We start from the raw sequence: 20,523 nt of genomic DNA, 5'->3' as shown, positions 1-20,523 counted from the left end.
TGCTACAGACTTTCATGTCTGAGGTTTGGAAGGATACATACAAAATTCTGAATCTTGAAACATCTACAATTCTGAGTTTGTGGATCTGTGACTATCTGAGGGATAGATAGTTGCCCCATCCAAAATCTTCCATCTCTTTTGGGGAATTGTTAATTTCTTGGGGCCAGACTTGACCCTACTGTTCCCTGCACCCCCTGAGCCTTACCCGCTGAAGCTGGACATAGAGAATTCACTAGCGGTGGATACCTGATCCAGATTGGGCCAAGCACATTCTTTGTGGGAATTTATAGTTTGCATTCACAGATCCTTGTCTGTCCTGACTATGGATCTGCGGCAGGTGAGAGGCAGTGTTCAGCTCTGTGTATGAGAAGCAGAGAAAACTGATCTGCAGAGGAAAAAGGAAGCAGGTGCGAAGAGGGAGACAGTAATGAGTGTCTGTGTCTCCTTGAAGCACGAGAAAGGAGGGCAGCGGCTTTATTGTGAGGCGCCAACAAACAACAGAAGGGTTCAGTCCTGCTGGCTTTCTGTTTCTAGTCCTTACTTCCTAATTGCTTTGGGGTTCTGGGCGTAGGCACATCGTTGCAGCCTATAGTCAATACATCTTTGCATTGTGGTAATAATGTAACAGAGAGTGTGCTCCTTTTACTTGCAACCCAGAAAGCCTTAACAAGACACTTAACAGATTTATTTATTTACTTAGTAGAATTTAGACTGGGAAATCGCCCTGCAAGTGAAATCCCTAGGACAAAGATGTCTTAATAATTTCTGTGCAGAAGAAATGCCCAGGGGGCCACAGGTCAGCCTGTTCCCTCCCAGGAGGAAGATCCCTGGAATATGATGAGAAGGCTACTTGATGACAACAACCAGAACCAGATGACTAGGGGCTCTGAGCTGACCGTCTTCACACCAGGGTGGCCAGAGGCACTTGCCTCAGTTTCTGGCTGCAGATATGTGCATGTGCTGGGCATACATGCAAAGAGGCCGACTCACTGAAGCAGCTCCCCCAGAAACCGAGTCAGCTAGTGAGCCATTTACCTCCAGTTGGTGTTAGTCACAGCCGTTCACATGGGACGCTTGTCAGTCCAGAGCTCAGCCACTGCACCGCCTCTGTGGCCTCCATGCGTGGCGGGACAGTACGGGACGGCTTCCCGTTCTCTGAGTAAGTTTCCTGGCGACTGCTTCAAGCTGTTCTGTCTTTTCTGCCTTTTCTCTTCTACCCCTGGTTCAAAGATATCTTCAGCCCCTGGTTGCAGGTTGTTCAGTTCCTTCCCTTCAGACGCCCTGCCCTCCCCATCATCTCTTGGAGTTTGTACCCTCCCCCACCCCCCTCTTTTCAAGAGAGAGAGAGAGGTCAGAACACCCACTTTGGCATATTTGGTGCTGTGGATCAAACCATATCATATTTGGTGCTGGGTCTCAAGTGTGGAAGTCCTACACTCTGCTTGCTGAGCCAACTCCTCAGCGGTTGGAGCCTGGGCCTTAAGCAGTGAGCCAAGTAAGAGTCTCAGTTACCTCCTGGGATATAGTGCAGTTGGACATAACAGCTCGAGGCCCCGAATTCAGTCCCTGGCATCACATATGCCAAAGAATTGCTCTGTTTGCTCTCTCTTCTCTCATGTTAATAAATAATACAACTTTTCTTTCTTTCATTTCCTCTTTCTTTCTTTCTTTCTTTCTTTCTTTCTTTTTGAGCAGGAAAACAGTAAATCTAAAGTAAAATGTGGAGTGTGGGAGTGAGGTGGCACAGAGAGTTGAGGTTCAGAAACGGGGCATTCCAGGTGACTTGAAGCCCTGACACCAACACACCAGGATGGGACTATCAGATGAAGATCAGAGCAGGAGAACGTGCAAGAGACTGGATTGGAGAGCAACAGGGTGAAAGCAAGTGAGGCAAATATAGTTGTTCTGTATTTTAATTGCTCATTACCTTACATTTAAAAAAAATTGTAGTGTGTTCTTTCCGGGAAAATTAAGTTTGCATGAATCTGGAGTTGCTCAACCCCAGGGGCTGCTTCATTCATGATTCACCAACATCTCCCTTCAGCTTCTCTTTTCTGTTGTTTGTTGTCTGCTTCTCAGATTTTTTTTTTGTACTAGATTTAAGTATTAAGCAAATTGCCTCAGATCCAATGCCCATTGCGCTCTAGCGAGACATTTCTGTGCTAACAGGTAGAATGGAAAGATGAGATGTGTTCATGAGAATCACATGAAGCTATCCCGGTCTATATTGTTACACTTAAGTGACAGAGTAATATTGGGTTGCAAATATTAACTCTGCTTTTTTTTTCATAATTTCTCTATTGAGGGATTAATGGTTTATAGTCAACTGTAAAATACAGTAGTTTATACATGTGTAACATTTCTCAGTTCAACCCCCACTATGTCCTCCTCTGCCATCACGTCCCAGGACCTGAGCCTCCCTCCTCCCCCAATCCAGTCTTTTTCTTTGGTGCAGTACAACTCCAGTCCAAGTTCTTCTTAGTGTTTTCTCTTCTGATCTTGTTTTTCAGCTTTTGCCTGTGAGTGGGATCATCCCATATTCATCCTTCTCTTTCTGCCTGATCTCACTTCATATGATTCCTCCATCCAAGATGAGGTGAAGAAGGTGAAGTCACCATTTTTAATAGCTGAGTAGTATTCCATTGTGTATATAGACTACAACTTGCTCAGTCACTCATCTGTTGTTGGACACCTGGGTTACTTCCAAGTTTTGGCTACTACAAATTGTGCTGCTATGAACACAGGTGCACACAGATCTTTTTGGATGGGTATGTTTGCTTCCTCAGGATATATGTCCAGGAGAGGAATTGCAGGGTCAGAAGGTAGGTCCACTTCTATCCTTGTGAGGGTTCTCCAGACTGTTCTCCACAGGGGTTGGACCCATTGACATTCCCACCAGCAGTGCAGGAGGGTTCCTTTGACCCCACACCCTCTCCAGCATTTGCTGCTGTTGCCTTTTCTGATGTCTGACATTCTCACAGGAGTGGAGTGGGATCTCATCGTTGTCTTGATTTGCATTTCTCTGACAATCAGAGACTTGGAGCATCTTTTCATATGATTGTTGGCCTTTTTGGATCTCTTCTGTGCTGAATAATATGTTCGTATCCTCTTACCATTTTTTTTTTTTTTTTGGATGGGGTCATTTTTTTGTTGTTGTTGCTGAGTCTGTTGAGCTCTTTATATATTTTGGTTATTAGTCTCTTGTCTGATGTATGGCATGTAAAGATCATCTCCCATTCTGTGAGGGGTCTCTTTGATTGGTGTTTTTTTTTTTTTGCTGTGCAGAGAAGCTTTTTAATTTGATGTAGTCCCATTTGTTTGTATTTGTTTTTGTTTTAGTCTTCTTTGTAATTGGATTCATATAATTGAAGATGCCTTTAAAATTTAGATGGAAAAGAGTTCTGCCAATATTTTCCTCTAAGTATTTGATAGTTTCTGAAGTGTTTTTATTTTTTATTGCCACCAGGGTTATTTCTGAAGCTTGGAACAATGGAGTCACAGCTCCTGGTGGTATTATTATTATTTTAATTTGAGAGGACAGAGAGAATTGAGAGGAGAAGGGAAGAGAGAGAGGGAAAGAGAAAGATGCTTGCAGCACTGCTTCATTGCTCATGAAGCTTTCCTCTTGCAGGTGGGGACCGGGGACTTGAACCTTTGCACATTGTAATGTGTATGTTCAACTTGTTAGACCACTACCCACACCCTTAATTCAGTATTTTTAAAACTTATTTTAACCAAACAAAGGCCATTTAAACCAGTTTAATTTTGTTTCCACCATGAAAATGATCTATCCTTTTATCTGTTTCCTGTTGCTGTTGTAACTAATTGCTGTAATCTAGCAGTTTAAGGCAACACAATTATGCTATGGTTGGGTAGCTCGGAAGTTCTAAAATCAAGGGCTATAGGTTGCATTGCTTCTGGAGGCTCTAGTGGAAAAACCTACTTCCTTGAATTTTCTCATTTCTAGAGGTCACCCACATGCTTTAGCTCATGGACCCTCTTCAATCTTCAAAATCAGTAGTGTGGTGTCTTCCAATCTCCCTCTCTGATGCAGTCCTGCATCTGCCACTGTATTGCCATCTCTACTGACCCTCCTGCCTCCTCCTTTAATGACTCCTGTGATTACACTGGGCCAGTGTTTATGCTACGCTGACAACATATTTCCGTTTGGATTAGCATCTCTTCATTGTTCAATAGCTACACTTGATGCACAGTGACAGACACATCTTGGCTGCTTGATTCCTTCCCTCCTATGCTGAACAACCTTTTCAAATATCTTTTCTCAAAACCTAAGATAGTTGATTAGCTTTTGGTATCGTTTGTTTGCAGTCATTTTAAACATAACACTTCTCAACAGAACTTGGGTGCATTCCAACTTCCAGTCATGGTCATCTCTATAGTTGGTTCATTAGTTTCTCGAGCACTCTGTTTTCCGGTCTCTGCCTCCGACTCTGCCTCTCGTCTCCCGCTCAGCCTCCTCCATTTTCAGAATGAAAATGGCCTTATTGCTTTTTTTTTCTGACTAACAAAGTAATTGTACACACACACACACACACACACACACACACACACACACACACACACGAAATAGTAGCACTGAAAAAGAATAGATAAATTGGTGATAAAATAATTATTTTAAAAAAGAACCTGGTGGGTGGGGGAGATACCATCATGATTATGCGAAGAGACTCTCATGCCTGAGGCTCTAAAGTCCCAGGTTCAATCCCCAGCACCACATGAACCAGAGCTGAGCAGTGCTGTGGTAAACAACCACACAAATAAACAAACTGAACTAGGAACACTCAGAAGTGAAAGAGAAGACAATGGAAATCCATTGTGACTGTTGTAGCCATTACAGTTAGGTAATTCTTTCAGTGTTATAAATAAATACTTACAAATGCTGAGCCACATAACATATGCTGCTTTTACAAACAATATGTCCTGAACATATTTTTATTGAAATATGAATTGGTCTCATTGTTTTTAAAGCTGCATTTCGCTTCATATAAGTTCCATGCTATTTATTTATTAATTATATTTTTATATTACAAAAATACACGTCAGTGGGGATTTGAATCCACACCATTCCCACCACCAGGGTTCTGAATCCTCACTCTCCCCACTGCCATCACCACAGTTCCCCTGAGGTTGTAGACATGGGCCAACCATCTTCTCTACAACTCTATGTCCACAGTTATACATAGCTGCCCCTTCTTTTTCTGATTCACTCCTCTCTTCCCTTTTTTTAAAAAATATATTTTATTTTATTTATTCCTTTTTTGTTGCCCTTGTTTTTATTGTTGTAGTTATTATTGTTGTTGTTGGATAGGACAGAGAGAAATGGAGAGAGGAGAGGAAGACAGACGGGGAGAGTAAGACAGACACCTGCAGACCTGCTTCACCGCCTGTGAAGCGACTCCCCTGCAGGTGGGGGAGCCGGGGGCTTGAACCGGGATCCTTATGCCAGTCCTTGTGCTTAGTGCCACCTGTGCTTAACCCGCTGCGCTACCGCCCGACTCCCCCCTCTCTTTCCCTCTATGCCACTCACCACATCACAACTACCTCCATATGTCCCTCACCTTTTCCTTCTCTCTCTCTGGGTGCTGATGGAGCTGGAGTGCAGAGTCCTCTTATCTTCATCTTATCTTCATGTCACTTCTCCCCTGTCAGGAGTGTGGATCAAGGCTGTTTATGGCAGCAGAAGGTGGGAGTTCTGGCTTCTGTAGCTGCTTCTCTGCTGAGCATGGGCTCTGACAGGTGGACCCATCCCCTAGCCTGTTTCTGTCTTTCCCGAGTGGACCAGAGCTCTGGAGATGTGAGGGTCCAGGACACACTGGTGAGGTTGTCTGCCCAGAGACGTCGGGGTGGAGTCATGGTAGCATCTGCAGCCTGGTGTCTGGAAGGCGGCGTGACCTCAGTTGAGACAAGATGGTTAATGAACAGGAACCAGAAAGTAGGATCAGAGCAGATGAGATTAGGGATTTTAGGGTAGAAGAAAGCTAGAAGAACCAGTTTAGGCGTGTTCCTGGGTGGGGGTCCCATGCTTTATATAACTAACTGGCTTCCTACTGTTAGACATACTTTCCTACAACTACTACATCAGTGAACATTCTCGTACGTGTCTCTCTGTATAAGTATCTTATGCTTTTCTAAGCAGTTTCTAAAGCAGGTCAAGCTTTGATAGATAGGACTAAATGCTCTTTTGAAAATCTTACTTAATTTATATTGCTTATACTAGGCTGGAATAGGTTGTCACTCTGTATCTTCACTGGCTTTAAGTATTGTCTATCTTTTCTATGTCTATCATATTCACTTTATTTTGAATCCTCCTAACTTTGCTTTTCTAAAGTTCTAGAAATGCCACAGCATCAATCGCAATATATAGAGACTTAAAGGTCGGAGTGAGTGTATACATTATCTCATTTAATTATAAACTGTGTGTCTCTAAATGACTTGCTGCGTGTGAAAGAGTCAAAACTGGTGTATTAAAAGGATGGGATTGTCCAGGGTGAAGTAAGGAATAAATCAATACTTCTTGCTCATGATATGGGCCATACAGATATAGATCATCGTATCTATATGAATCAGGTAACTGCGTACTTTAATCAGACCTGCATCACGGAGGAAGAGTCCATGGCTGTTTAAACCTCAAGGATTTCAGTGAATGGGGACTAAGGCTTGAAAGCATCTGAAGTCTTCAACAGGGTTCTATGCCCACCGGCTCTCAGTGTTTGGCGCGTCAGTGAAGGGAAGTAGCACAGCTTTCTCTCACCTGTCAGAGGATATTAAAGGAACAGAAGAAGCACTTGCTAGTAGGGCCACGGTGACAGCTCAGTGGAAAAGTGTTAGGGTGGCAAGTTTGAGGTCCTAGGTGTGGATCCTCTGTTCTGTGGTGTGGATTTGAGTCTGGGGCTTTGGATGGAGGAGAGAAGAGGTGGGGAGACTGTGATCTACTCGGGGAAGGAAACTAGAATTTGTTGGGAATCCTGAGTGCCAGGCATAGCTCTCTTTTTAAAAAAATGTATTTTTATCCTCATTTATTCTTCATAACAACACTCAGAAGGAGAAGTTTAGTATTCAGGAGTATAATTATCCAAAGAAGATAATTAAAGTTAAAAAAAGGAAGACATCTGGTCTCAGATTTTTGAATGGGGTAATAACACTTCCTTTATTATGGTCTCCCTTAATTACTCTCACAGAAAATTTTTAGCCCTTGCAGTATATTTATAATTTTTGAAAGGTATGCTTGACCATCCCTGTAGGATTTGGAAGCAGGCATTGAGCTTGAAAGCATATAATTTAGGACTCTTTTGGTTACAAGGAACAAAACTCAGCTGACCCTGCTTTCAGCATAATAGCGTCTATTGACCTCAGCAACTAAAAAGGACAATGATAGATCTTCAGGTAAAGGTCTATCTAAGAGCTGAACACTAGGCCCAAATCTCACTCTACTTCTTGGCATGAATTCTCCATACATCGGCTTAATTTTCAGGCATCTGGCAACATCAGCCTTTTGTCTTTTCAACTATAACTCCAGCAGAAAAGATCATGTGTAGCCTACAAAAGCGCTGTATCACATCAGCGTGATGAGGTCTAGGCCTATGCATTACGCACAGATCAACCAAGGACTGGGATGCTGTCACTGAACTAAGTGAATACCTATCCCTGGTAGGTTGTTCTGTTTGCACATGGACTTCTTGAGAGTGAGGGTTGGGCAATCCCAGAGGGAAAATTACAGCCAGTTTCTAGAAGAAACTGGAACTTGCGTGCAGACTGCATAGGGAGAATAACAGCTGCCAGTACAAACAGCACGTCCCAGCCACTCCCTCCTTCCCTCCTTTGTGTGATTTTCAGTACCAAAAATATTCTTACTTTTTGTTGCTATTGTCATCAGCGCTTCACTGTTCCAGATTGATTTTTTTCAGATAAGAAAGAGAGAAGCTTAGACAGAGAGAGAAGAGGAGGCATCACAGCACTGAAGCTCCCTCTAGTGCGACGGAGGTTGAGCTAGAACCTGGGTGGTGTGCATGGGAAAGAAGCAGCCTTGTCCAAGCCAACTATTTTGCTGGTCCCTGTTACAGAAGGCTCATGTTCTTTAGGAAGCAAACATTTTTTAAGTCATTACTATGAAAAATGAGAACTTTACGTTTTATTCAGCTGTTAGCTTAAAACTAGTGTTCAATTATGGAACTTTCTGCTTTTTGAGTTCTTCTTATTGTTATTTATCTATATATATATATTTTAAAGTAACTTAAAAAACTTAAAATGACAAGGAAAATGCATGTTCATTCAGCAAATTTGGAGACATGAGGAAAACAAAGCCAATGTTGCCTTTTTCACTGTAACCTAAGTCTGACCTACTTATATAGAGCTTTAAGTAGATGGAAGCATTTCTCAAAACCTCCTCTCCCCAGATTAGGCCCATCATCACGCACCAGGACCTGGAAGCAACTCCCAACGCCCAGACCTCTCACTGTCCTCCTTCCTCAGAGCCCTTCGCTTTGGTGTAATACACAAACCAGTCCAGGTTTGACTTTATGTTTTTTCTTCCTTCCTTCCTTCCTTCCTTTCTTTCTTCTCCCTCTCTCTCTTTCTTTCTTTCTTTCTTTCTTTCTTTCTTTCTTTCTTTCTTTCTTTCTTCTCCTCTCTCTCTTTCTTTCTTTTTGCCTCTAGGGCTATTGCTGGGGCTCAGTGCAGGGCAAACGCTAGAAGAAGAAGAAGAAGAAGAAGAAGAAGAAGAAGAAGAAGAAGAAGAAGAAGAAGAAGAAGAAGCAGAAGAAGAAGAAGAAGAAGAAGAAGAAGAAGTGCCTGCACGATGAATCCACTGCTCCTGGAGGCCATCTCCCCCACTTTTGTTGTCCTTGTTGTTGTAGCCTTGCTGTAGTTATTATTGTTATTGTTGATGTTGTTCGTTGTTGGATAGGACAGAGAGAAATGGAGAGAGGAGGGGAAGACAGAGAGGGGGAGAGAAAGACACCTGAAGACCTGCTTCACCGCCTGTGAAGAGACTCCCCTGCAGGTGGGGAGCCAGGGGCTCAAACCGGAGTCCTTACTCCGGTCCTTGTGCTTTGCGCCTTGTGCTTTAATCCGCTGTGCTACCACCCGACCCCCTACTTGATGTTTTTTCTTTCTGTTCTTTGTGCTTAAGTTTTGCCCAGGAGTGAGGTCATCTCATATTCATCCTTCTCTTTCTGGTTTATCTCACTTAACATGATTCCTTCAACTCCATCCAAGATGAGGTGAGGAATGTGACTTCATCATTCATAATAGATGCATGTATATTTTATTTTTTAAAAAATTTCTTTATTGGGGGATTTATGTTTTACAGTTGACAGTAAATACAATACTTTGTACATGCATAACATTTCTCATTTTTCCACACAACAACACAACCCCCACTAGGTCCTCTGCCATCCTATTCTACCTGAACTCTCCCCCGCATCCACTCCAGAGTCTTTTACTTTGGTGCAATACACCAACTCCAGTCTATATTTTGATTTTTATTGCTACTAGAGTTATTGCTGGGACTTGTTGCCTACACTGTACACTATGAATCCACTGCTCCTGGAAGCCATTTCCCTTTTTCCTTTCTATTTTATTAGATAAGACAGAGAAACTGAGAGGGGAGATGCAGATAAAGAGGGAGAGAGAGAGACACCAGCAGATTTATCCATCCATGAAGTATTCCCACTGCAGGTAGGGGGATGGGAGCTCAAACCTGGGTCCTTGTTTATGTCAATGTATACAACACTCAACCAGGTGTGCCACTGCCTGGCCCCTGACTTCATCATTCTGAATAGATGATCAATACTCTACTGTGTATTTACACCACAACTTTCTTAGCCATTTGTCTGTTGTTGGATATCTAAGTTGCTTCCAAATTTAGGCTCTTACAAATCGTCCTGCTATGAACATAGGTATACACTCAATGTCGAACAGCAGTGGCAGAAACCACCCTACTCTCCAAAGAGTTCTGCCAACGTTTGCTTCTAAATATTTGATGGTTTCCGGTTTAACATCCAAATCCTTGACCCATTTGGAGTTAGCTTTTGTGTGTGTTTGTTGAGGTGAAGTGGTTCAGTTTCATTCTTCTGCATATTTCTTTTTTTCCTCCTTTTTTAACTAGTGATTTTCGAAAATCACCAAATAACAGGGGTTCTGTTCCATGCCATTCCCACCACCAGAGTTCCGTGTCCCCATCCCTCTACTGGAAACTGCAGTGGTTCTTCCAAGGTCACAGATATGGGTTGACTATTATTTCTATAACTATCTGCCTATTTCTCTCTCTATTTTCAAAAAACTTGGTGACTTAATATTAATTAAAAAATTCTAACGTAACGGGTTATCCAGCCACCAGAGTTCTGTATTCCCATTCTCTCCGTTGGAAGCTACAGCAGTTCTCCCAAGATTGCTCTTCTGCATGTTTCAACCCATCTTTTCCCCCAACTCCATTTGCTGAAGAGACTCTCCTTACTGTATTTAATTGTTTGGGCACCTTTGTCAAAAACTGGATGTTTAGAAGTGTGGGGGTTTATTTCTGTGCTCTTGATTCTATTCTGTTGGCCACTATGTCTATTTTTGTTCCAGTATGAGGGGTTTTTAATTACAATAGCCTTATAATAAAGTTTGAGATCTGGGACTATGGTGCTCCTAGTCTTGTCCTTTTTTCTCAAGATTGCTCTGGTAATTCTGCTTATTTTCTGTATAAGTACCGTGCGCTAACCAATTGCTCTTCTGGAGCTCCAACTCTGGGTATTTTCTGATTCCAGATACGTTTTTGTAACTTTTGTTCTATTTTCTGAAAGCTGAAAGAAATTTGGTGGGACCTTGATGGGGATTGCTTGGTGGCTTGTGGTTGTTGATAGAAACCTCACGTGATACTTGAGATGCTGCAGTGTTAGTTGTGATGCTTTCACTTACAAGTCTGCTTACTTGAGTATTTCCTTCCTTCCTTCCTTCCTTCCTTCCTTCCTTCCTTCCTTCCTTCCTTCCTTCCTTCCTTCCTTCCTTCCTTCTTTCTTTTCTTTTTCTGCGACTCCCCTGCAGGTGGGGAGCCGGGGGCTCGAACCGGGATCCTTCCGTCGGTCCTTGTGCTCTGCGCCACCTGTGCTTAACCCGCTGCGCCACTGCCCGACTCCCTGGGGACTTTTTCTAACTTTCTGTTTGTTCTTGAGTGTTAGTTTAATTTCGCCATGGTGAGAAGATGCTTGGGATGGGTTCATTGTTCTTAAATTTACTGACACTGTCTTTGTGGCTAACATATAGTCTATCCTTGAGAATGTTCCATGTGGACTCAAAAAGAATGTGTGTTCCAGTTTCTTGGGGTGACGAGTTCTGAAGATGCCCAATGGGTCTAGTCTATCCATATGTCTTATATTTATGGCAGAAATTTTTCTCATGTGTAAAATTGGTTAAACTGGATAAAATAGAATATTATGTAACATTTTAAAATTTAGCAATATATTGTGAATATTTTGCCACATCTAGATACACATAGCTCTTAATGAATGCTTAGTTCTCCTCTAATGGATTTTCCATAATTTGCTTACATATTTCTCCACATTTTTTCTATTATGTAAATATAGACAGCAATGGACATGCTTGTAGAGCTAGGATTAATTTTGCATCTCAGAAAGGCTGTGTCAATATACAGTTTTGTATAGTTGGGAAGTAAAAGACATCCTAAGGAAAAAAAGAAGAAGAAAAACTCCTTTGCATAAGAATATTAAGCCACAGCTGTATACATCTAGATCTTTCTTGGGAAAAGTCACCAGGTTGACAGTTGAATTGTCCTTGAAAAGTCATCAGGCAGATTTACCTTCTGCTTTCTTATCAGGCAAAGGACACACCCTCCTCTCCCCTCAATCCATGTCTATTGCTGTGTTGTTTAGCAGTCATATCAGGCTATTAATTTTATATGACCAAAGTATATGGGGGAAATCCTGGGAAAGATTCAGGACACTTCCTAGAAAAGGCAGGGCATTAACTGGGAGTTGCACTTAGATGACATCAAGTACAAAGAGGACGACCAGCTCGTCTATATTTTTCTTGTAGGAACAAAGACTAGTTGGGATACACTGTCTTAAAATTGGCGTATCACAGAACCACAGATTCACAAAGGAATATGATCGAACTCCTTTACGTCTCTCCTCTAGAGAAATCGGGGTGCTCCTCTATTTCAGGTGGGCTGTCCCAGCAAGCTGGCTTTCTCTGTCTTTAACAGGAGCACCTAGAACACCCAGGCCGGATGGTGCTGCCCCTGTGTAGCATGCACATTAATCACTGTGTGCAAAGACCTGGGTTCCAGTCCTCTACCCCCTACCTGTAGGGGGGATGCTTCATGAGCAGTGAAGCAGGTCTGCAGGTGTCTCTCTTCCTCTATCCTTCTCTACCTCCCCACCCCCTCTCAATTTCTATCTGTCTTATCTAATAAAGAGAAACAGAAAAAATGGCCATCAGGAGCAGTGGATTTGTAGTGCAGGCATTGAGCCCCAGTGATAAGCCTGGTGGCAATATAATTTTGCACACGGAGAAGTTATAGCGATCTTGAATACCCCTTCATGTTCTGTTTACTGTATTTGTCTTCTGGAAGAGTGCACTCATACTCTTTGTGACTTAAGCATCAAGATCAGTCACTGCTGCCTAATCCTACTGGCTTCCCCAGAGAAGGGAAAGCCTCACTGTATGGGGAATTCTACAGTGTTTGGTCCCAGTAAGCAGAACTTACCCAGGGCCTTCCAACCATTCTTTATCAGGGTTAGCCAGTAACTGAGGAAACACTACACACTTTCACTTGGATAATAATCGGCTCTGGAAATATTGGTTCTGGTGAGTCATTTAAAGGTGTGGCCCAGACAGGTGGAAAGGAAAGATCTGGATTGCTTCACTGTTTGGAGTTCCCCTGGTGTAATTATCTAGCAGGGCATCACCCCTGTGGGCGGGCGCTCAGTCCTATACTTGGTCCAGCCCCAAAGCTCTCAGTAAAGACGGCTGCCGAATGGGCCACGGATCATGTAGCCTCCTGGGTTAATCCTTAACAGTCCTCAGAGTCCTCTGACTTAGGGCGACGTCTCTGCCATAGCACCTGGCTCACAGGGATCAACATCTGTGGGATGCACGGGCAGACGGCCGAGTCTAGGTGGAGAGCAGTTCCAGCCGCTGCCAGTCCTGCCTCCCTGTTCTTCATGGGTGAGCAGTGCTGCGGCTGAGCGCTGAAAGATCACGTGCCGGAGGCTGCTGTCAAACGCAGAGCCTGCCAGCAGGAGATCTGGGCCAGATGCATTGGGCACCATCGCTTGCTCTGCCTCTTTTGAGTCGAGTGGCCTCAGAGCAGTTACTCCATTTCTGAACTTCCATCTCCTCCCACAGAAAGCAGATGTAATAAAATCAACCTTATTTGGTTATCATTAAAGATAACTAGGACAGTGCCTGCAAAAAGTCTCGCTAGGTCTCGGGCACATATGCCCTCAGCCATTCGGTGAGCCCACCGGGGATGCTGTGACTCTGTAGAGGTAGTACTTTGGGCCCAGAGAGTTAAGCTGGGAGAGCAGAACACAGCACTGTTTCTGGAGGTGGATTCTGGATCTTGTAGCGCCAGACAGAGCATTTCACCAACACTCATCATTCTGTCAGGCTGTGGGCCATGCATCATGAGTGAAAGGCACTGAGGTCACACATGTAGGGAATGAGGTCAAGGTAAGACTTGTGTTAAAGTCACACCAAGTCAGAAGCAGACTTTCTGGACTCTCAGGGTAAGAGTTCTGACTGAATTCATGGAAGAGGAGGGGTGGGATAGAGCTGCTTCTGGGTCCACACTGGCCTTAATTAATTTGACAAGGTTTCCTCATCAATCAAGGCGTGTTTCTGCTCAGCAGAGATGAACCCTCCCTGCCAAGCTCCTTTATAAGGCCATTGTGACTGTTAAATTTGATTCAGGCAAGATGCACCACTGGGTAAGTTTTATTGAGCCCTGCGTGCCAGGAACACCTACAATCTGTCACCGAGAAAACATGAGAATGTTGGGACAGGAGCCAGACTCTGCCCTGTAAGCCAGGTGGGCGAGGATCCTGTTGGTGAAGCTTTAATTGCCCAGACATGACTGACGGTGCCATTGGTGATTGTTAGATTATACCTTGGGTAACCAGTCATTCACTCAACAAACACCTATTTCCCACCTCCTCTTCCATCTTAGGTGAAACTGTAGTTCTGAGAGGCTACTTACATGGGTCCCTGTTGCGTCAGGAGCAGAGCATGTGTCTGTGTAGGCTCTTCCATCCTGTTTGCTTCCATACACAAAAGTGTTTCTACTTGTGGGTCCCATGAGGTCTGGTTACTCTTCAGTATTCCCCAGAGTTGCCTTTTAAAGCAGTGAAGTTACTTAAGTTCCAGCACAGAGGCTGGATTCAAGCGCTGAGCGTGAGCGCCTCTGAGAAGTAAACTATAGTTGTCTTTTACCATCTCTGTACTAACTTGTTTCAGTGCTGGAAAGTGGGATCTTTAGATGGCAGTTATAGGGGAGGCCAAGATTTTAGCCACAGAGTTGTTTTTGTATTTAAAAGCTACTGAGCAGACCACACTCTAACCTGTAGCCTGTAACTCTGGCGACTTAGCGGCACTTGTGGAAATAAACACACCTTGATCTCAAATCCCAGGATGCCTGGTGTGCAGGGCAGAAGTGTCTCAGAGCTGCAAGTCAGCGTGATGTGGTGATGCCAGGCTGGGCATCGGAGGCTGAGATATTGGGGCTCAGAATTCGAGTTCTGTCACTTATGTGGCAGATGACTCTGGGGCTACAGTGTCCCATGTCTAGAACAAGGAGCATCTCTGGAGTTATACCCCGCTTCAGCATTCTAAGAGACGGAGGTAGCTTGGAAGGTCATCGGGCAATCTGGAGACATGATGGATGACTATTCAAATTAGTGTCTCCTTGGTGACTCTGAGCAGGGTTCACAGACATTTGGCGCTAGCTAGCAAAATGTCAGAATTATGGAACTACAGACACTAAGGGAAGTTCCTGGAACCATTCATTGTTACTCATTTTAATTCTATTTTTTAAAAGTGCTGATTATTTTAAATGAGAGAGACACAGAGAGGGAGAGATAGCACAAAGTACAGTTCTATCATTCGTGGAGTTTTAGTTGTTTTGCATTTGTTTTGTGGTTCACACTCAAGACTTCACACCTGCAAGTCACATGCTCTACTGCTTAACAATCTACCCAATTCTCACTCTTTTTTTTAGATTTCACTTACTTATTCACCAGCATGTCGCTCTGGCATACGGGATGCAAAGATCAGGAGCTCGTGCTTCTAGTCCAGCAATCTACTCACTGCATCACTTCCCTGATCCCCTCTCTCTAATTTTTAAATTGAAATTCTATTTTGACTGAGACAGGGCCTGGGGTCACTTCTTCATTCAGATGGAGAGAAAGGGAGAGAGACCACAACACCAGAATTTCCTCTGTTGCCATGGAACGCCCATGTCATACTGGGGCTTAAACCTGGGCTGTTAGCTTGGCGAAGTGCTCAGTAAGTGATCTCTCTGGCACTGTACAATTTCATGATGAATATTTTAATCATAATCATGAATACTGACTTGTTAAATGAATGTATTAGAAGTACATTCAAAAATTCTAGTCTGTTATTTTCCACTATTCTCAGTAGTTAAAAAAGTAATGGCAGTAATTTGCTTAGTACATGTGATATACTGAGCACTTTTTACATGGTGTTAAGCATTCTCTCTTTAGGCCTTCTTGCTGCCTCATTTCCCAGATGAGGAAATCAAGGCTCAGAGAGATTTAGTGAGTTTCCTAAGGCCACATCTTTCATAAATCGGTGTGTAGGATTTGAATTTGGCTCAGGCTAGCTTCCAACTCTATAGCTGTCTCTTAGAGAAAAAAAAAAAAATTCTAGTGTTTTGCATCACATGTGAACAACATTATTATAACCAACACACACACTTGTGAAGTGTCAGCTGTGAACAGAAGGCAGAAAAGAAACCAGATACAGTTCTTGCCTTTCAGAGCTTCTAATTTAGGAGCCAGAATATGGCTGCATGTGGAACAACAGCAAACAGCAGCGAGCGGGGTAGTTACTAAGCACTGAAGGGCTGTGGGGAAAGAGAAAGTCCTGGGGCAGCTTTACTGACCAATGTGGATGCCACCTAGACCCTGGAGAATGGAGGCTGAAGAAGTGTGGGCAGGTAGAAAGGGGAGATGTTGAGGAAGAGCAAGAACCCTCTGATGGGGTGGAAACAGGACATCAGATTGCATGGGAATAGTCTCTGATAAAGAGATTTTACTGAGGAGAAAATAGCCCCTTAGAGAAAAGTTGTGAACCCCGTCACTCTAGTGTTTGCTTGGGCCATGCTAATGGAGCTGGCTGCTCCTCCTCCTTTAACATTTTTTTTCTTAATGATTCCATATCAATGTACAGAATTACATGTCGACAAGGATACAGTTCCACACCATCCCCGTCACCAGAGTTCAGAATCCCTGACGCCTCCGTTGTAGTCCACCACAGTTCTCCCACGGGTGCAGACATGGGGTGACCATCATCTCTACAACTGTCTGCATTTGTACATAATTGCCCGTTTTCTTTTCTTTTCTTTTCTTTTCTTTTCTTTTTTTTTTGTAACTTTAAAAAAATATTTATTTATAAAAAGGAAACACTGACAAAACCATAGGATAAGAGGGGTACAACTCCACACAATTCCCACCACCAGAGCTCCGTATCCCATCCCCTCCCCTGATAGCTTTCCTATTCTTTATCCCTCTGGGAGCATGGACCCAGGGTCATTGTGGGATGCAGAAGGTGGAAGGTCTGGCTTCTGGAATTGCTTCCCTGCTGAACATGGGTGTTGACAGGTGGATCCATACTCCCAGCCTGTCTCTCTCTTTCCCTAGTGGGGTGGGGCTCTGGGGAAGCGGAGCTCCAGGACACATTGGTGGGGTTGTCTGTCCAGGGAAGTCTGGTCGGTCGGTGTCCTGCTGACATCTGGAACCTGGTGGCTGAAAAGAGAGTTAACATACAAAGCCAAACACATTGTTGACCAGTCATGGACCTAAAGGCTGGAATAGTGCAGATGAAGAGTTGGGGGGGTGGTCTTTGTTTTGTAGAGAGCTAGTAGGCATATTTTAGTTATATTCCAAAGGGCCTGTGGTTATACCTAGTGTTTTTTTTTTTTTTTTTCACTAGGGGAAAAAATGATCACAAATCAAAGATGACTGCCCCATTATCCTTGGCCTGCACTGCTTTGCTCTCTCTGGCTGCAGGGGGGCTCCTAGTCAGCCTGCAATCTCCAGGCAGGCCCCACCTTCTCTCGGACGCCTTCCCTTCCTTGCTGCCCACTTAGAGCTCAGCTCCGACTGACTTGTTTGCTGGCAGCTCTCTTTACCTCTAGAACCTCTAGGCTAGGTAGGCGCTAGCAAGTCAAAGCCAAGGAGGCAGGCTAGCCGTCCTGGCTTCACAACTGACTCGCTGCGCCAGTAGGTTATTTAGCCGAGCCTCAGTTTCCTCAGCTATAAAGTGGGGATGACACCTTTTGAGCAGATGACGGTTGAAATAGAACATCTATGCTTTGAGGATTCATACTGCAGGCACCAAGCCCCAGCAACAACCCCGGTGGCAAAACTAAACAAAAAACAAACAAAGAGAAAATCACATCGGCGCAGCGGAAAGGCAATCGGATGCTTGGAATACGCGTGACGTGTGCTCAGTAAGTGGCTTCATCATGCGCTGTTTGCCTTTTGCTTTTCTCTCCTGCAGCCCCTGGAGGGCAAGGACAGCTGCTTGTTGATCTCTGGTACCCAGCACCTGGCAGCTGCCCGCCCTCGGCTAAATGCTTGCTGAAGAAAGGAATGAAGGGGTGGTGAGAACTGCTCAGAGGTCTGGGGGACACTGACTCTTCCAGGTTCTCTCTGCCACAGCCAGTCCGTAGGCTCACTTGCTCCGCCCACTGTAGCTTCTGTCCTGGAACACAGGCTCCTGCAGACAGACAGACAGACATGACATCCCTGCAGACCTGGGCCTTCTGGTGACCCTGACTGCCCCTCTGTGTGTGTGGCTACTGGAATTGGAGCAAGGTGTGTTCTGCCAGCTCTTTCCGGCTGGAGAAGGCCAGGCAGGCCAGGTGTGACAGGAAAGCGCTGGGCCTCTGGGAGGCTGAGGAGGCCGCTGCTCAGAGCTGCCTGCACTCAGGAACTGCTCAGCCCTGCTGTGTGTGCGCCCGCCTGTCACTGGGGTGCTTCCATGTGTGACCCGGCCCGCAGGCAGTTTGTCTGAGAAGCAGCTGGTGGAGGACGGGGCCCTGGGGCAGTGCTGGCAGGCCTCCAGGGCCCTTTTTGCTGACTGCTAGGGAGGCAGACCTGTGAGGGGAGGGTGGCTGGGAGAATAGTTTGGGGTGGGGTGAGGTGGCACCTCTCTGGGGAGGGTGGGCAGGGCAGTCTGAGGTGAAGAGCTTGTGTAATGAGTCCTCAGAGGAGAAAGGGGCCTGGGGGACACAGAGTGGGAGGACAGAAGGGCCCAGAGGGCCTGGAGGCTCTGACGCAGAGAAGAGGGAGCCGGGACAGCTGACAGACCTCCTCTGGGGAGTGTGGGAGAGGCCAGGAGGAAAGAGTGTGAATTTGGGGAGGGGGGAGGCCTGCAGGGAGGAGGGGAGCGAGAAGGGGGAGGGGGAGGAGGAAGGGAAGTGAGGAGGGAGATAGAAAGATGATAGAGAGGAACACACACAAATACACACAGTAGCAGGAAAAGACAGAGACAGATATTGGGGGGAGAATAAATAGCACACAGAGAAGCACAGAGAAAGAAAGAGAGAGAGAAAGGGCGAGAGGGAGGGAGGGAGCGCACAGGAGAGCATGTCTGCGTGCTTGATTCGCAGATGCCACTGTGCTAACAGACAGGAGCAGAGCAGAGACTGGGAGACAGAGATGCACAGAATCCACAGAGACACACAGAGCAAGAGAAAGAGAGGAAATGAGAAGGGAGGGAGGAAGAGCAAGAAGTAGCCTGCAGGCAGAGAGGGGTGGGCTGTATGGAGAGAGTGCAGCTGGAAGGAGGGAAGGAGGGTGGAGGGAGGAAGATCCACTGGGAAGAGGGGGAGAGGGAAAAGGGGGAGGGAAGGAGGTGGAAACATTGAAAGGGGGGTGGGGAGGGGTCAGAGGGGCCAGAGAGCAGCTGCACTGAGGCTCGGCCAGAAGCCTGGAGGAGGAGGAGGAGGGGAGGAGGAGGAGGAGGAGGGGAGGAGGAGGGGAGGAGGTGGTAGACTTTGAGGAGCCAAGCCTGGCAGCTGAGAGCACACAAGCACCCTCTCCGCTGTTACCACGGAAAAAAGGCTGAAGGACAAGGAAAACACACTGCTGGCTACTCCTGCGTCCGCGGGTGGGCTGTGCCCTGGGGTTGCCAGGACCTAGGGAAAGGGGTCCTGGGCCCGCAGAGGGAGATGGCCCAGAAGAGCAGCAGGAAAGGGCAGAGCTGGGCACGGACTGAGTGTCCCAGATGGGAGGAGGTGGCGTTATTCCTGCTTTAATATGGCAACTGCAAACCACTCCCGTGTGCTGGGTTCCAGCCCAGAGCCAAGGAGAGACGGCCGCCACCACACCTAGTGGGGAGACGCTCCCAGCAGCTAACGGCTCTGCCCCAGCTTCCTCATCTGTGAAATGGGGCTTAGGAGGAGCCTGCTTCTCAGGGCTGCTTTGCCGACTAAATGAAGTCGGCTATATCCAGAACTAACATGGCCCCAACTGGAGTTCTGTTCACCTGTTCCAAGCCCTGGCCTCTGATGACTCCTAGTCTGGGCTGCCTTGTGATTTTATACCTATGAATCAGTTCTTGGGTTTGCAAAACTTTGGGAATAGTATCCAAGAGAGGCCTTGAACTACCATTGATTGTGTTGGTGCTAGGGGACGCATTTAGAAATCATAATAGCAATGCTGACATCTGGGTTACAGCCAGGCACTGTATTAAGGGTCTCCTCACACATTTTGTTATGTAGTTTCCATAGCAACCTTATGTAGTAGGTCATAGCCTCTCCTTCCCCATCTGACAGATGAAGAAACTGAGATATAGAAGGAAAAGAAACATTTCTTTCTTGCTTTTTTTTTTTTTTTTTACAAACACAGGTAGATATATTCTTCCTTTCTTTTTTTAAAAATTCATTTATTTATAAAATGGAAACACTGACCATAGGATAAGAGGGGTACACTTCCCACCACCAGAACTCCGTATCCCATCCCCTCCCCTGATAGCTTTTCTATTCTTTATCCCTCTGGGAGCATGGACCTAGGGTCATTGTGGGATGCAGAAGGTGGAAGGTCTGGCTTCTGTAATTGCTTCCCTGCAGAACATGGGTGTTGACAGGTGGATCCATACTCCCAGCCTGTCTCTCTCTTTCCCTAGTGGGGCAGGGCTCTGGGGAAGCGGGGCTCCAGGACACATTGGTGGGGTCGTCTGTCAGGTTGACATCATGGTAGCATCTGGAACCTGGTGGCTGAAAAAAAAAGTTAACATATAAAGCCATACAAATTG

The 20,523-nt window shown here is 45.3% G+C and overlaps 2 long non-coding RNA genes across 2 annotated transcripts in view; both read left to right on the top strand.

The window, feature by feature from the left end:
* The window catches only part of LOC132533916 (uncharacterized), a 348,313-nt gene that overhangs the window by 49,382 nt on the left and 278,408 nt on the right, over positions 1 to 20,523 (top strand). The gene's annotated exons all lie outside the window — the stretch shown is intronic.
* LOC132533920 (uncharacterized) lies at positions 968 to 2,585 on the top strand. Its single transcript, XR_009545685.1, has 3 exons — positions 968 to 1,159; positions 1,779 to 1,885; positions 2,511 to 2,585. It is a non-coding gene; the product is annotated as an uncharacterized LOC132533920 (long non-coding RNA).

The sequence above is a fragment of the Erinaceus europaeus genome, chromosome 17 (assembly GCF_950295315.1).
Source record: "Erinaceus europaeus chromosome 17, mEriEur2.1, whole genome shotgun sequence".
Classification (NCBI taxonomy): Eukaryota; Metazoa; Chordata; class Mammalia; order Eulipotyphla; family Erinaceidae; genus Erinaceus; species Erinaceus europaeus.
Note: the sequence above shows the minus strand (reverse complement) of the source record. Positions and strands in the feature narration are given on the sequence as shown.